Source organism: Pleurodeles waltl, chromosome 7, assembly GCF_031143425.1.
Source record: "Pleurodeles waltl isolate 20211129_DDA chromosome 7, aPleWal1.hap1.20221129, whole genome shotgun sequence".
Lineage (NCBI taxonomy): Eukaryota > Metazoa > Chordata > Amphibia > Caudata > Salamandridae > Pleurodeles > Pleurodeles waltl.
In genome coordinates this window covers 336,885,384-336,900,182 of record NC_090446.1, presented here as the reverse complement: position 1 = coordinate 336,900,182, position 14,799 = coordinate 336,885,384, and positions in this window count along the sequence as shown.

The window sequence follows — 14,799 nt, the reverse complement described above, 5'->3', positions numbered from 1 at the left end:
AGACTTGCATACTTAATTTTGGTGTCAAAACACAGGTTTTGGGAGTCAAGTAGTGTTATAGAGACAGAAAATACCCCCTCAGAGCAACCCTGCTAACATTTAAAAAAATGCCAGCTACAATAGAGGAAGAATAGACATATATAGAAATGAAACAAATAATAATGGTTTTTAATCCCTTTATGTACACACCAAACAATGTTTATGATCTGAATATGAAAAAAAATGATGTTTATCGCTCCTGTTTTAGACACAGTTGCATAGTTCACATTATGTATTTGTTTTGGCATTCGCTTGTGGTACAGTGGCAGAAAGTTGAACATTTGAGAACAGCATATCAACAGGGACATTTTTTTGTACCACAGGTTTTGCAAGTACATGTATGTGTATGTTCTGTGGGCAGAGGCTTTAGAAATTTCATATGTTTTAGCACCCCATCAATATCTTCCCAAACAAACTCACATGGCTCTTTCTCTTAGTATGCATGATCCAAAATATTTACACATCTTCTGATCAAGTAGAACGCTCTTTTAATACGTGCATGCACACAATATGTTGTTGGTGGAAGGTCACTTAGCGGGACTGATCTCTTGAGCTCACTGTAACGAAGATTGTCAAATGTGTGACAGTCAGAACTCTTTTTTCACACACACACAAGGTCTTTTTCTAAATCTTTAAAGTCACATTCTTCTTCTGTCTCAGGATGTCCTTTTAGAAACTTCACAGAATCAGCAGTAAAGCTCCAAGCTTTGTTCCACTTTTGCTCATATTGTCATCACCCGTAAGACTATGGCCCATATTTATACATTTTGACGCAAGTCTGCAGGAACTCAGTTTTGCATCAAAAAGTTTAGTGCCGGCTTGTGCCATGTCTCAGTGCCATCCGTGAGTCATATTAATACCGTGACAGACGAAGGCGCTAAGAAATGATTAGAGTAAAACATTTTGACTTTAACCCTTGCGCCCTGTCGTAAGGCAAACTGATGTTAATGCTACAAAACCAACTGTAACCCATTTTTCGGCACATAGACATGTTGCAAACTGATTTGCCCCATTTTAGCACCGCATTTGCGCCAACTTCAAACGCACAAGCAGGAAATAGTGAAATTTAAAGGGAAGATGGAAGCAGCAGGCTAGGAGAGACCCCAGGGTGACCCCATCCACCCAGGAACCAGCCAGGAGGATACACAGAAGTCACAGGAGAAGGAAAAGAAAAAGTGCAAGTATTGGTTCAGTGAGGAGGAGCATAACATCCTTGTCAGAGAGGTGACGGAGCACCAACACCAGCTCTTCGTTACCTCCAAATTGCCAATTGGTAAGGGAGAGGCCATATGGCAGCAAATAGTGGACAAAACAAACAGTGTGGCAGAGGTGAAACGAACTGTCATGGAGTGCAAGAAACGCTGGCATGACTGTAAGCGTAGAACTGAGGAGAAAATGGCCAGGAACAGAAAGGCATCACTGCGAACTGGAGGTGGAAGTCCAGCACCACAGGAGGACCTGGATGAGATGGAATAGATGGTTTCTGCGGTCATCCCGGAAGAGGAGGTCATAGGAATACAAGGACAGCACAGCGGAGACTTCCAACAACCACCACAAATGCAGGGTAAGTTTAATGCGGGAAATAACTGCCAATTTTACTAATGCCAGAAGGGGGAGGCACATAGGACACACTCAATGCATGCTAAAGGAGTGGAGCGGCACACGTTGCCCATGAATTATGATGCACTATTCACATATAAGCAACATGTACACACGCCTTGGTTGTGCCATCCACCACAACACGTAAACAACCTGGACATGCGGCAATCACCAGGGCTATACACCAACATGTACATATGCAGCACATTGGATGGAAGGCATGTCTAATTAGTGTGCCTGTGGCTGTGTCATTACAACACCCCTTGCATACAGTTAAACCTACTCTACCTACACAACTTAGTCATCAGAGACGATGAAGAAAGTCAATACCACTCCTGGGGTTACGTCATGGTGGTGTTTCTTGCCAAAACACTTCACCAGTGCCATCTCCCATTGCTGAAACACATGTGCTGCATCTTACAGCACACAATAAAATGGCACCTTAGCTAAAATTACTTGTACATGCGCAGGAAGGAACACCACCCCGCACATAAACAAGACACACCCATGAGGCAGCCACTTCTTCATCGTGCTGCATCAATGCCTATCTGGGTGCAAGGGCAACTAATCTGTGCAGCTGCTGGGGGAATTGCAGTGTTATCCTGTATCACATTAAACATAGCACTACCCTGCATAACTAACCTGGCACAGTGTTGAGCCTCACATATTGATGCTGATCAGAACTGTGGTACTAGAGAAATATTTGCACTACAGATTGCAATCTGTTGAACACATCACATACAGGTCAACGCTCAACAACTCTGACATAACCAGGTGAGCCACATTGGAATAGGGAAACCTTCACACAAACACAACATGATGTGAACATCATGGTGCATCTGATCACATTGACAGGTGGGGGATGGCGCATGGGCAAGTCTGGCATTGGTAAGGCTGCCAGTGCAGTCTTCCCTCCGTAGTTGGCATTACGAGTTTCACGCTGGGATGGTGGTTGGAAATCTGTCTCCTCATGTCAGCTCTGTGGGGAAGTTACCACAACATTGTTCCTCGATCAAATAGAGCCAGCCCCAATCTTCAGGTGCATTGGCTGTGACAGCACACGCTGCACTTGTCACTGCAAATCAGGTAGTGGAAAGTGCAAAGCACCTGGGCATGGGGGCCCCTTCACTTCCCATGCTAAGTGCATGGGCAGTGCAGGGGCACCCAGGGCCACACCACACCGCATTACCACCAACATGTGCATGGCAGTTGGACCTCCATGCAAAGGCTGGTGGAAAAGTGGGAATATAATAAAATAATCTGGAGGGTAGCGCTGATCATAATGCTGGGATGGTGTCACAAGACAGGTAGCATTGCCAGTCCGTTAGCTGGCGGCAACCTGCCAGTGCCAAGCCATTGGTCTGTGGGGCTTGCCCCATGGTCAAAATGTGCCAGTTCCACCTGCGCTGCTGTTGGTGGTCATATTGCCAATGGCAGTCTGATGATTATAGGACTGCCAGAATTGTAATGAGGGTCCACATGTGCACTAGTACAACTAGCTGCAATATCTCCATCAAACTAGCTAGAGACCCTGATTGATCAAAGTTGAAAATAAGTCAAATGGATATGTCCATAATGTAGTGGCATTGGGTACTGTCATGTACAAAATGATGTTCACATCAATAACTGATACCCATTCTGGCCATACCTGGGTCCACCCCTGTGCCAGTGGTAAACTAGTTGCCCTGCCACAATGCTGAATCGCTTCCACCATTGTGCAAGTTTGGCTGTGTTGAAGGGGAGATCAAAGTTGTGTAGGAGGAGCTCCTTACAGCACAACCAGAAACTGAAATGGCAATATGCTAGGTTGATGTGTGCTGTGGAATGCAGCACACTTACACAAACTTTAACATGATGATCAATCAAAGTAAACTTCATTATTGCACCTTGGTAAGGCCATCTCTTGGGTGATGTAAGATATTGGTGCTGCCTCAGGTGTATGAAAACACTTAAAACTGTGACAGGGGCAAAATGCAATGTGTGTTGGTGCGGCTTGACCACCGCAACAGCCATTGCAAGGCCCTCCCATACAAACTGATGCATGGGAAGGGGACATAATAACAAGGTAGTGTCAAGCGACTATAAGGGAATACATCACATCTTGTAAATATGACGCACCCTATTCCGCCACATGAGCTTCCCTTTATGCAACACTCAGGTGGGGCAAAGGGCTAATAAATACGACCTATAATGTAGAAGAACAAAGTTTGGGCTGTAAGTTGTCACTGAGCCTCAAATAGCAATTCAATGATGTGCCATGTCAACTGCCACTACATAGAAAGATTGATTTTACACCATCTCATTGCAGAAGATGATGGCTCTCCTGCTGATCTGCCTGTCCTGGAGTTCACCAATGACCGGGATGACCAGCTGACAACCATCAGCAAACAAACACTCCAGGATGTCTTGGGATCCCTCCAGACACCACCTCCAGTTGCAAGGAGGACAATCAATGTTGCAGCCTCCCCAGATGACCCACCCAACACCCAAAATATGCTACCTGCCAGTACAAACACAGCTCAGGACTCGAGGACCCAGAGACAAGCATCCAGAGGACAGTGGTAGGAGTCCAGTGGGAGCTGGACAAGCAGGTGCGGGTCGGGATGGATACCGTGGCAGGCAGCCTAGAGGGAGTGCGCACGTGCCTCGTGACAGCTAATGAACACACAGCTGCCGTGCGAGGCACACACTCACCACTGTGTGGAGTCCAACAGTGTCTGACGGACAGAGCAGTTGCCATGAGGGAGAGGCCACAACAACTGCCCTCCCAAACTGTCAGCAGCATGATAGAGAACAAGCTGGACTCCATTCAGCCCAAAGTGGCCTCCCACAGGGAAGACACGGCTGCCTACCACCTGGATGTTGCAGCCCTTGTGAAAAATCAGCAGTTCCTCCTGGCTGCAGTGATGCCATAGGTCATACCACAAATGGCAGCTGCTGGGAGTTGGGACTCCACATCTTCAGCCCTTGAAGTGTGTATGGCCCCCTCTACCTCTCCACCACCACCACCAATGACACAGGAGCCACCACACACATCAGAATATGAAGATGTGGAACAAATTACTTTTACACAGAAAAATACCCGGTAGCACCAATCTGTGCCACATGGACAGTTCTCCCCTTAGTTCTGGGCTAAAGATCATGCCAGTGTTGTCACAAAAGGATATGTGCACTCTTCACCCACCCACTGTTGACTTGTCTGCTATGGACCGTCATTGTCTTACACTCACTAATTGGCAATTTTTGTTCCTCCACACTTATCAAAACTACTCCGAAGCATGTCTCATGACATGTCCCTAAACCCTGGACTTGTATAGTGTCACAAATATCTGGATTTCACAAATGGGGTCACTGACCTGGATATTGTAAATATCTCACTACCACACTTCCACTTGTAAATTAAAAAACCTTGTACACATTTAGCATGTCTACGTCTATTGTCAATGATCTATTCATCTAAATGATTGTATTGTGTGAATCCATGTCACAGAATATCAGTACATGAGTGCATGACTGTGGGGGCACGAATCTACATACAAGGATCCTAACTTGACAAATGTGTATGCTCCTCTCATTACCTACAAGCAATTCACTGAGCATGTTACAAATGAAGGACTCATATATGGCTTCCTCATCATATACGGAAAAAAAATTGGAACACTACCGGTGTTATGAATCATATTTGGAGTTGAGGAACTTACATTTTCGACTGTTGAGGATTAGTGATGAATAAAGAAGGTATTTTGTTATTGTATTACTGGATTGGTGACACTTCTGTGCACTTTAGGGGGCATGCAACTCGGTGTTAGATTTTTAATGATGATGGTGTCTTCACTTGTATGTAGGAGGTTGGAGGTTGTTGGTGGCTTGTTGTTGATTAGTTTTCACTTCAGATACTTTGGCTATGGGCAGTATTTCACTTTCTTTCACTCATCTCTGGTGTATTTAAATTTCAGATTTTACTTCCCTTGGGTTATATTATACATGTACTTTGGAGTTGATGATTGAGCATTTTGGTTTCAACTCATTATATTTTATTTTACTCTATGATTTCTAGCCCTGAAGAAGTCGTAAGGGTTATAATTATGTCCCATGACGAAACACGTGTTGGCTGGAAGGATTATAACCTGTGGATTTCAGACTATGAAATGTGAATCAGATTCAGAATAAAAACTTTGGATTCATCGATTAACTTGATTGGTTGACTCCAGGACCAATGTGATATGTTATGGACTGATGTATTGAATTAAATTTTCTTGTGAATTGTTCACTTAATATTCCCTTTTTTTCTGTATCACAAGAGGGGACCCTCGCCATATCAATGGCTGAAAAGCAAGTCTAGGGCAATATCGTCAGCTGGGAGTAGCAGAAGAACTCATTGGTGTGGTGCAGAGGTAGCTAACCTCATTAGTGATGGCCGCCCATCAGTCTTACACAATAGAGTTCAAATTGTGGCTATGTCAGATGTGTCACAATTCCCGACATTGCTAATACAGGACCCCAATACTGACAGCTGTAAGTACCAGACTTACCTGTACAATACAAAGTATACATAGTCATCATGAATGGTGGGTACACTGGATGGCAGATGCACAAACTAGTAGATGTGATATTGCAGTCAATGTGATAGCTCCATTGCCAATAAGGGTAGCACATGGTAAATGAGGGTTTTGAAGGCAGGACAGATTCCCCAGGCCATTTCCCCAATTTGCCCAATGCACTCATGGGAGAACCCTGAGACTCACACTAATTACACAAACTGTTTGCAATTATAACAAGATATTTATTATTTAAATTAACCACTTAAAAACAACTAAAACCTACCCAATCCTAAACTAACCTATACTAAATATACTTATTGTACAACTAAATCTATCTAACCTATGCTAAACTTAACTTCCACATAAAACACCACAGTATAAACATTGGCCCCAAACTCCCCTTAAGACACAAGAAACAAGTAGGACAACAATTACTACAACTACACACGTACTAACTAATCCTATGGCCTAAACAAATATATATTCTTTTGTATTTTTGTATTAATTTTTAGAAACACATATAAACCCCAACATGACCCCCCCCACCCAACAACCCACCAATAAAAACATAATAGTAACCCACCCCCCTACACTTATCCTAACTAATGGCTACACTACACTAACTTACCACTAACTACATAATACACAGACTACAATATAGTACAACTTTAAAAGGGAGGGGAAGGAACTGGGAGGTAGCACATCACTGTTCAAGTTCATTTTCGTGACTTTTTAACCTTCTTCTTGATGAACTTTAGGAGTTTGCGGTCCTCTGCCAAAGCCTCCTCTAACATGTCCAAACGCGAAAGGATCGGGTTGATGCCCCGACGAAGGTCCTGCTCAAACTTTGATGGCCCAGCAGCTGGTGGTGGCAAAACTGGTGCCTGTGTGTCGGACTGCTGCTGTAGATGTGCATAGGGTGGGTGCATCTGGGACCCCCTGCATGGTTAATGCGCATGCTCCATCCTTTGTTTTGGGTGGCTCTGTGTGTCCCCCGTGTGCTTGTTCGTGAAGGAAACGGCATGCCATGCAGCGGTATCCTGTGTGCACCTCCAGGATGTGGCAGTAGCATTCAGACCTCCGGTTGAACTGGCGCCTTTCATCATTGGTCATGTTGGCAGCTATAAAATGAGGAAAAGCAACCATTATAATCAGCATTGGGTGGAGTATATACAGATGTGTAATTTGCACTGCCACAGCTGAGTACACAAGCAGTCCTACACACATTCCTCAAAACAATGAATTGCTCCTCATCTGTGTCTATATCCAACTAAACATCACCAGTATCTTGTACATGTCAGTGGGATGATGTCAATCTATTGTAAACCAAGAAGGGCCACAGCTGATAGGAAATAACAATGGACTGCTCAACATCACTCACCTCTACACTGTGAGCAACATGTGTGTCAACAAATTTGGATCCTGTCTCCCTGAACAGAAAGGGGGGTGGGCATGCAATCCATCAGCTCAACACCCCTGGTGATGCACCAAGGCCTGAGCACTCATCATGGAGTGTAGGAGTGGGCCAATTGTTAGGGAGGCTGCTAACTACAAACCTGGTATTCTGTGATGTGGTACATATACATTCATGTGTCCAGGTGTGAAAATTGGCCTGAGCCTACTTTACTAGGGTCCAGCTGCATTTCCCATGCTGTGGCTACCTGTACAACTGATGCTATCTTGCCATGAGAAAGGTTGGGCAAATCCTGAGCTGTGCATCACTGTTATCAAGACCTAACAGCAAAGGAACGTCCTACCCTGTGCCATGTAGTCCTACGTGTGTTCAATAGCACACACATGGTGGCTGTATTGATGCCCTGAAGGCCACAGTAATTGTGTCACAGCTTTGGGTCCTACAACTGTATTCAGGAGCGTCTTACATCCTTAGCAGATGCATGTCAGATATCCTCACAGCACCAGCTACACACAGCATTGCCTTCTTATGCATCTGTGACCTATATCAGTCACAATTTACATGGCGGCTGCACCATATTGGTTACACTACTAACATCTGGTGTTAGGAGATTAATAGACTTAAACCTGAAACATCTTGAGTGGAGTTGTTCACACATTGTGTATACTGATTACTACAGTTCTGGACATTACGGCTCCTTGCTGTACCACTACCTCATCATCTCTGGAGGGTACTGTAGCACCTGTGGTGTGTGTATGTCTCCTACAGAATCCCCCTAGAGAGTTATGCAGTAGGAACCCTACATCTGTGCCATCTTGTCAACAAGTGTGAGCTATGTGTGGAACACATTGCTGATTATGGTGCTGTGATAGGATTGTTCATAACAGGCATGCTATGTACATATAGAGCTGGCCTTTGGCCTATGATGGCAGATATCCATTAATATGTGGTCAGTGATCGCTATTCCTTTTACACACAATTCCATGCCAGCACACGTTGCCCTTAGAACTACATGCAAGCCAATCTCATTGCACAACCCCACAACATACATGATGGGAATGTGACGGAGCTCCATGCTGACAGACAATTGGCAGCGCAGCACTCCACCATATTCACAACCCAGGGATGCACCTTATTGAAGAGGAGATGGCGCATCACCGTGTTGTCACCTACGCAGACCCTAATCTTGCTTCCAGTACTTGACCCAGCCACCCTTACCCCATGGTGCATAGCTGCCTGCATGGAGGGGGAGATAGTCATTGTGCATGGATGGACACCTTCCTACACATACAAAATCTTCAAAGGGTCTTTTCTCTTTCAATGTGTGCTGCCAAATGCAGCACCCATTGAAAGAGCAAAATATGGAGGGTACAACAAAATATGTTAGCTCGTTGTGGCCTGATAAAGCCACACCTTGGTGGGTTTTCAGGATTTGCTACAGCCTCTAGTGTAGGAAAATGTGTTGATTTGGGACACCGTCTAATTGCAATGGGTGTAGCTATGGCACAGCCACAACAACACCCATTGCACGCTTCTTCCATGCAAAGTGCTGCATGTTAAGGGGCCGTATTGACAAGTTAATGTGAAACCACAAAATCTGTCCTCAACATCAATGTATTGCCAATGATGTGTGCCCTGCCATTGTTGCCATGGTATGCCATTGTTGAACCAGTGAGTGATGAGTACATGGGCATAGAAATATAGCTCAACAGAGACACATTTGATCAGTGGTCAGAGGATGCCTCTGGTGCTGCAGGTTATTGAGTGATGTGTCAGTGATGGAGCTGAAGCAGTGCAACCCCATACTGTCAGTGAGGAGCAGCGGGCCAGTGGAACAGGCCCAGCACATGTGTGTGCTCATGGAGATCATATTGGCTGACTCTAATACACAATGCACAGGTCAACGGAACTGCCAGTAGTCTGGACCCAGTGCATGGTCAAGCTCCCTAACATGGCCTTACATAATGACACCAAGAGGCCTACAGGACTACAGTATTGCAGCATCCATTGCATCTACACTGTCCTTTTGGGCCTTCGTGCACCCCTTACTCATATCCATGTGTGTGCGTAGTCATACTTAAGTCACAGCATGATAGCAGTGTGATCCAACATCATGAATACATGTGGATGCCAATTATGCACTCAGCAGGAGATGCTACAGATCACATAAACTTCTGCTGAGTACATAGGGGCCCTTCTCATACATATCTAGCCCAAATTTCACACCTACACCCAGCAGCCGTACAGAGTGTATAGAATTCATACATAGGAAAACAGGTTGTGGTCTGAGGCTTGGAGTTTGACCTCCCTGTCTCATTTTTACACACCCTTTCATGCCTGTTTCATGCCACAGGCATAATTCCTAGCTGTTGTTTGCTAAATTCATCTATGCATGCATCACTACACTTGGCCCATATATATGGAGCAGCACCCAGTGCTGCGCCTGTTGATGTGGGAGCCTGAGCGCACTCCTGATACCACCATGTGGGTGCCATCTCCAATAGACTGCGCACCATGGTGGTAGTTGGGGGGGAGTAGCATTAAAATTGTGTGGCAGTAGTCTAGCGCTTTGCAGGATTAGCATCAAAAGTTTTTTCGCTAGTTTTGCTAAGCACCCAGGGGCCCCTTGATCATTATGGGAGCATATTTTTAAGGCCTGCAAAGAGCAGGCCTACAGGATTCCGCCACATATGAGGTGCAGCAATCTCATTGACTTCTGTGTGCTAATTTGGAGGCCCCCTCTGTGCCAGAACGGCCCCTTTACATACATTGTGCCTGGCACAGCCATGATGTGTGCCAAGCCTTTCCAAAGTGGTGCAATTAATGCATTGCACCACTTTGTAATGACAACGCGGGGTAAATGGCAGGTTTGTGCTGCCTTACCATCAAAAGGTTGACCCTGTGGCAGCGCATAGGTTGCTCTAGGTGCTCATACATATGCCCCTTCATGATGGTTATGCAGGGTTCATCATACATGTGTCCTGCATTGGCTGAATGGTTCTACATTTGAATAGCAGGCTTCAAGTGGCGCAGAGACTCTTCATACAGGTTGCATAGAACATGTTCACAACCATTATATGCATCACTCAGACTTATATGCAACTGTCAGTGAAATGCTAAATGCAGGCGATTCTATGGCAATGGGAGACTTACCAACAGTTCGGCTGATTTCGATCCCCAAATGGTCCAGCAGATCCTTCTCCCTTGCCACCAGGTCTGCCCACCGATGCTTGAGCTGGTGCTCATTGCGTCCGGTCTGGAATATTCTTACCAGATGGTAAACGACCTTGCCCCACCGCAGCCGCCTTGCATCGGTGGGGTAGCACAGGATCACCTGGCCACCCAGTTGCAGCATAAGAGGCAGGGAATGGGCCACCAACCAGATGACCCCCCCCCCCCAGTTCATCAGATGACATTCTCCCCCTCCTACCCTTCCCTGAAATTTCAAAAGGGGAAAGGATGTCATCCAAAATAATATTAGAAAGGAAACTTAAACCCAACACCTACCCCAAACTCCCCAAACTACCCCAACAACTGAGCTACCCCAGACAGACACTCTACAATACAATGACAAAAACAGTACATTAGCACTACAAATTACATATAAATAGACAATTTAGACAGCAAAAATCACACGACACAGCACAGGGGACACAACAAGACCTCCAAACATACCACAAATCCCCCAGCACCTCCAAAACACAACCACACACAGTCACAGGGGAACCGACTGTGAAGTGAAAGTAAAACTACACTTACTGTACCATACTTGCAGGAAGGATATCCTGATACATCACTTCCTGGATGTGTGCATCACGTTTTTAGCATCATGTGTGGGTTTTTTTTCGCACATGAGTCATGCGTTGATTTTTCTCCATGGTGCTCTGAGAGTAGTGGTAACGTTAAATTGACGCTCAGGGCCCGGGCATCATTTTCACACTGTTGTAGTGTGGTGTTGATGCGTTTGCGTCATTTTTTTTACGCATATCGGAATAGGGCCATTTTTGCCATTGTAGTCCCTGGATGCACCCTAACTCATTTCACATGTTACATGCTTTTTGCCTACATGTGTAAGTCTATGCATGAATGTCATTACAGTGTCATTGGTCTGTGCAACCAATACATGTTTTCATGACTTAGCTGTAGGCACTCACTTATACTTTGTGCATATGTGCATGTGTCCTACACTGTGTCCTCGTGTATGTTGGCACATGGGTGCTATGTGTTTACATATGTATATGACTAGTTAGTAGCAGGTGGAGTACATAGTTATGTTTTTGGGCAATATATGTTAACATACCTAAAAACATATTGATATTTAGGCACTGTGTCAAACACATGCTAAGAGATGTGTCATCCATTACATTTTGTACTCAGAGTATGCAATGGACTGGGATTTCATTGACATCACGCATCCCCTGACAAGTTGAGTGTGCATGTGTGTCTACTAACTGGTTACTTATCATATTTAACTAGTTACAGGTCAGCTACACATGTGCCATGGAGTGTCCCAGACATCTTAGTTGCTGCAGCTGTTATGGACAGGTGTGTTGGTGAACAATGCTATATGCCATGTGTCTGTATAGACATGTGTTTTGTCAGTTGTGTCATATATCAAGACATTGTTGTGTCAAGGGAATGTGTAAGCTCACATTGACATTTTCCTGCATAGACAGAAGTTTTCTTTTTTACTATTGCCTGTGTAGTTACATCACTGGCACCTATGTTCTGTATGTCACTACACAATTGATGAGAAAATGTGTGCTCTCATTGGTTTTGTGACCCCCTCTGCCATTATTTTGCTGCTAGGTTAGTTTTTGTACTGGATACGTTAACATTACCATGGCGGGCCCATTATGGTGGTACATGTGTGCAGAGATCTTTGGGATATGTGTGTGTAGGGAAGTATCATCTTGCGTGGCATGTTACTCACATTTTCACTGTATGTATGTTTGTTTTTGCCTCTGTGTCACTGGGATCCTGCTAGGCAGGACACCAGTGCTCATAATGTATGCCCTGTATGTGTTCCCTGTGTGGTGCCTAACTGTATCACTGAGGCTCTGCTAACCAGAACCTCAGTGTTTATGCTCTCTCTCTGCTATAAAATTGTCACTGCAGGCTAGTGACTAATTTTACCAATTCTCATTGGCACACTGGAACACCCTTATAATTCCCTTGTATATAGTACCTATATAATCCCTTATTCCTTGTAGCTAAACCGGACCATTCATATAGAATAGTATTAGACTACAGACATATGAACGGACATACACGTGCATATGCTATACAAAATTCACATAGCGCCGCACTGATGAACAACATTGTGCGGAAAAAATGCACAACGACTTTAGACATCTCGAATGGTTTCTTCTGCCAGAATATAGCGCCCAAAAGCAGGGATTTGACAAGCTTTAGCGCGTTAGGCTCCCAGAAAAAAAATTGCCGTTTGCCTCAGTGATAGAAGAATAGCCCGGGACTGTTTGCGGCTCGTGTGACTGCAATTTTACACGAGTTGGACCCTGAAGCATTGTCATATGTAGATGACATATATCTCGCGGATGACGAGTTACTACCACATTTAAGACGGGTAGCCCACATTGTTGTAGGGTTTGCCAAAATTGGCTACAAATTTAACTTCAAAAAATCTAAAATTGCCTTCCTCAGCGTCATATTCCTGGGATATGAGCTGTCGAATGAAGGTAAGAGCCTAGCACCACTATTTTTTGGAAAAATGTGCACAATTGCAACCACCTAATACGACTAAGAAACTCCAATCATTGTTGGGCTTTCTAAATTTTGGCAGAACATACATTCCTGATTATGCTACATGCATAAAACCTTTATACAAATTAATCCTTCCTGATTTTTCAAGCAAGTTCTGGACAATTGAACAAACACATACTCTTCGGGAGTTACAAGCAGATCTCCTAGCTGCAAAACATTTACATACACAGGACAATAAGACGCATTTGGTCATCAGGGTGATAGCTGGGGCCATTGGGTTTACGTATGTCACATTTAATGAAGGTGAGACAGTCCCGATTGGCTACAAGTCCCACTTGTATTCGGTTGCTGAACAACGATTCGCACCAACAGAGAAAATTCTCACTGCTGTACAGATGGCTGTTATTAACCCCTTCTGTGCTGAGGACGTAGTGGTTACGTCCTTCGGCACAGTGCTGCTGTGCCGAGGACGTAACCACTACGTCCTCGGCACACAGCCCAGAGGGAGCGCTCTCGCTCCTTCTGTGTGCTTCCCCCCACCCCCCCAAAGTCATTCCCTTCCCCTTCCACCCCCGACCTCTCCCCAAGCCCCCTGTGACGTCAGCGCGTGAGCGCACGCTGATTAGTCACAGGGTCTCCCCCATCGCTCTGGAAGCTCAGCTTCCAGCGCGATTGAAAGAGAAATGCTAAGCATTTCTCTTTGAATCACGTGGGGGAGGCCCGGAGAGGCTTCAAAGGGAAGGAAATGTATTTCTTTCTCCTTGAAGTCTCTCCCAGGGTTTCAAAAGCCGGATTGCTTGCAATCCGGCTTTTGAAACCCCAGTAGACACCAGGGATTTTTTTTTGGGGGGGGAAATTTACATAAGGGAGCGACCCCTTGGGCAAGGGTCGCTCCCAGGGGGGCGCAATTTTTTTGGAAGGCCTTTTCTGCCCCCCCTGGCCCCTATTATTAGGCCGATATGCCCCCAGGGGGCGCAGAAAGGGGGGCCCCCAGAGGGGCCCCAGGGATATATATAATTTTTTTCTTTTGTTTTTGTTTAGGTTTTTGATTTAGGTGTGGGGAGTGACCCCTTAGGCAAGGGTCACTCCCCTATGGCGCAAATTATATTTAGGCCATTTCTGCCCCCCTTGGGGGCAGATTGGCCTATTTTTATGAGTCCAATCTGCCGCCAAGGGGGACAGAAACCACTAGACACCAGGGAGTTTGTTTTTTTACGTGAATTTCACGCAAGGGGAGCGACCCCTTAGGCAAGTGTCGCTCCCTCGGAAGGGGGAAATTATTTTAGGCCATTTCTGCCCCCCTGGGGGGTAGATCAGCCTATTTTGATTAGGCTGACCTGCCCCCAAGGAGGGCAGAAACCACTAGGCACCAGGGATTTTTTGTTTTTTTTGTTTTACAGATGGGGAGCGACCCCTTGGACAAGGGTCGCTCCCCTGGAGGAGAAAATTTTATTTAGGCCATTTCTGCACCCTTTGGGGGCA